This window comes from Entelurus aequoreus, linkage group LG13, assembly GCF_033978785.1.
Source record: "Entelurus aequoreus isolate RoL-2023_Sb linkage group LG13, RoL_Eaeq_v1.1, whole genome shotgun sequence".
Taxonomy (NCBI): Eukaryota; Metazoa; Chordata; class Actinopteri; order Syngnathiformes; family Syngnathidae; genus Entelurus; species Entelurus aequoreus.
In genome coordinates, this window is record NC_084743.1 from 47426232 (window position 1) to 47429572 (window position 3341).

A 3341-nucleotide genomic window follows, 5' to 3' on the forward strand; every position below is an offset into this window, starting at 1 on the left:
AAACTCAGGAAAATAAAGAAAGTCTCTCAAGTGGGATCGTGACAGTCATTCATCAGATGCTTGAGCATCTATTGACCTACTTTTTATTGGATTTCTTTTACGTAAAAAAACAATACAGGGGGTAAAAAAGGGAAACTATTCCATGAATATAGTGGTAACCATCAGGATTTTTAACAAACGTGGTAGTTTGGACCTCTGTCATTCCTGCGTGACTTCAGACAGGGGCGGTTCTAACTATGGGTCACATGGGCAACTGCCCAGGGATGGCGTTCTTTAAAAGGGCCCCACAAGGATGAGGGGGGAAAACAACTCACTGTTTTTCCTGTGCTCACGCTCATTTGCGCATCAGGTCGGTACATATGTTCCGGTGCCTTCTACAAGAAGTAAATCAAACTTACATACAAAAAAGGGCATGTGACATGAGAAGATGAATAAACAGAGACATTTTATACTTTTATGAGTGGTTAACTTCTTTTTGGACTCATATGATCATTCCAAACATTACCAATGTGAGCATTATTTTTTTTTAAAAGGTACCTTTGTAATCCTCTTTCACCATCACTTCAAATAGGCCAAAGGCTGCCTGGAACACTTTTACTTTCGTTTCTTCACTGCCCCACATGTGTTCAGACACACACACACACACACACACGCCTTCTTGTATTTGTTACCTTCTTGAGACCTCCGAAAAATGCCTACCTCTTTAGGACCACCCTTTCTAGATATATAAAGATTTGTATTTATAACATTAATATTACTATGCAAATATAAAAAAAATTAAGATTTTAGTTTGTTTTTTTTGTTTGTGTTTTTTAAACTTCATTATTTACTTCAAGTTATTACAGTATGTCTCTATATGCATATTTATTTTGTTTTTTAAATACATTTTGGCCAAAGGGAGCACATTTCAATTTCTTACACACACTTGTTATTACATATGTTGGCCAGAGGGGGAGCACTTCAAATTTTCACACACACTTGTTATTTCATATGTTGACCAGAGGGGGAGCACTTTTAAAACCGACACAGTCAGTTTGAAAAATCCCTCCTTTTTGGGACCACCCTAATTTTGATAGATTTCACCACTAGGGGTGCAAATGAGACATTCTCTATTAGATGCAATGGTTTTCCTTATTGGGACCATGATTTATGTCCTAACTTGTTCACCGGTCCTCATATGGAAGCTACTTTTCCTTGTTGATGTGTCAAGAAGGGTAGAAATACCAGAACACACAAACACACACACTGTTGACAGATTGTAACATAAACACATGTTCACATCAGTACATAACTCTCAAATCAGGAACACACACATTGCCAAAAGAAAAGCATACACACACTCACACAAACACTAATCAAACAGTGCACTCTGCTGGCCAAGACACATCATTACATTATTCGAAAAAAAGCAGTTGAAGGTTTAAAGGTTTCTGAGTATTGGCAGTCCATGACAGGAAACGTTTACTGGTCTGAGTTCTGCACTAACACTAACAACTTCAGAAAACAGTTACTCTTGTTAACGGTATGGTTTTAGGAGAACAACCCCTCAGCTGCAGAATTCTTCAAACCTAAATATAATAAAAATGTCACTTACTGTGAGAAAAGGAAGCACTGAGAGTGGGCGATACTGAAAATACTAGCATTGAATAAATACAAGGCCTGTATATTCGATACTGACACCAATACTTTCTACGGTGTGGCGAAGTTGGTAGAGTGGCCGTGCCAGCAATCGGAGGGTTGTTGGTTACTGGGGTTCAATCCCCACCTTCTACCATCCTAGTCACGTCTGTTGTGTCCTTGGGCAAGACACTTCACCCTTGCTCCTGATGGCTGCTGGTTAGCGCCTTGCATGGCAGCTCCCGCCATCAGTGTGTGTGTGAATGGGTGAATGTGGAAATAGTGTCAAAGTGCTTTGAGTACCTTGAAGGTTACTTAAAATCTTTTAACATCCTTGAAAGATTTAGCTTTTTTATTTTTACATGGCACACTGGTGTTTAATATTGAACAGGAGTTTTTAGAATTAGTATTTGTTATAGTGGTATTTAGTTCCTGTCCAGCGCTCTTATTTTTCATTCACTTCCTGTTTGTCTCCACTCTCAGCCACTCTGCCTGAGCGTTGTTTTCCCTCACCTGTTTCCCAATTGGTAATCAGGAGACAAACCTGTCCCCGGTAAATAATCAGGTGGTTTCATTATAACTCACTCACTCACTCACCCGGTGTCCCATGTTCATCACTCACCAGTTGATCTCTGCTTTGTCCACGCTCGGGCTACCTTATTTTTCATGATGAAAGTATTTTACCTGCAAGGTGCCTCTTGTCTCTGCATCCTGGGGTCACAGAAACAATGCTTCGCTCACCTCGCGACAATATTGGCTGTAATTCAACTCCTTTGCCTTTTTGCCTTCAAAGCCCTATAAATGCAAGAATGTCTACAATGTAACAATATTCTGGGTATCAATATGATCGATGTTTGGATCAACCTGGTTGAAAGACCATACATTATCATGAAAAGATATAGTTTGTGGTGTACCCCAGGAGTCAATACCGGGACCAAACTTGTTTATTTCATTTATAAATTACATCAAAGGCGCTATTATTACAATAGAAATTATTAAATGTTTGAAATGATTATAATTTAAAGGCCTACTGAAATTAAATGTTCTTATTCAAACGGGGATAGCAGATCCATTCTATGTGTCATACTTGATAATTTCGCGATATTGCCATATTTTTTCCTGAAAGGATTTAGTAGAGAACAACGACGATAAAGTTCGCAACTTTTGGTCGCTGATAAAAAAAAAAAAAGCCTTGCCTGTACCGGAAGTAGCGTGACGTCACAGGAGGAAGGAAGGGCTGCTCACATTTTCCTATTGTTTTCAATGCAGCGAGAGAGATTCGGACCGAGAAAGCGACGATTACCCAATTAATTTGAGCGAGGATGAAAGATTCGTGGATAAGGAAAGTGAGAGTGAAGGACTAGAGAGGCAGTGCAGGACATATCTTTTTTCGCTCTGACCGTAACTTAGGTACAAGGGTTCATTGGATTCCACACTTTCTCCTTTTTCTATTGTGGAAAATATACACCTATATTTCATACACTGACAACCCCCAGCTAAAATCAACAGGAAGTTTGCAATTCCCCCTTCAATATAAAAGATGGCTAAAAAAACTTGCCTTTTTTCATTCATCTCCTCTGAGGTCGCGGGGGCAGCAGCCCAATCAGGGAAGCCCAGACTTCCCTCTCCTCAGCCACTTCCACCAGCTCTTCCCGGGGGATCCTGAGGTGCTCCCAGGCCTGCTGAGAGACATAGTCTCTTCAGCGTGTCCTGGGTCTTCCTCG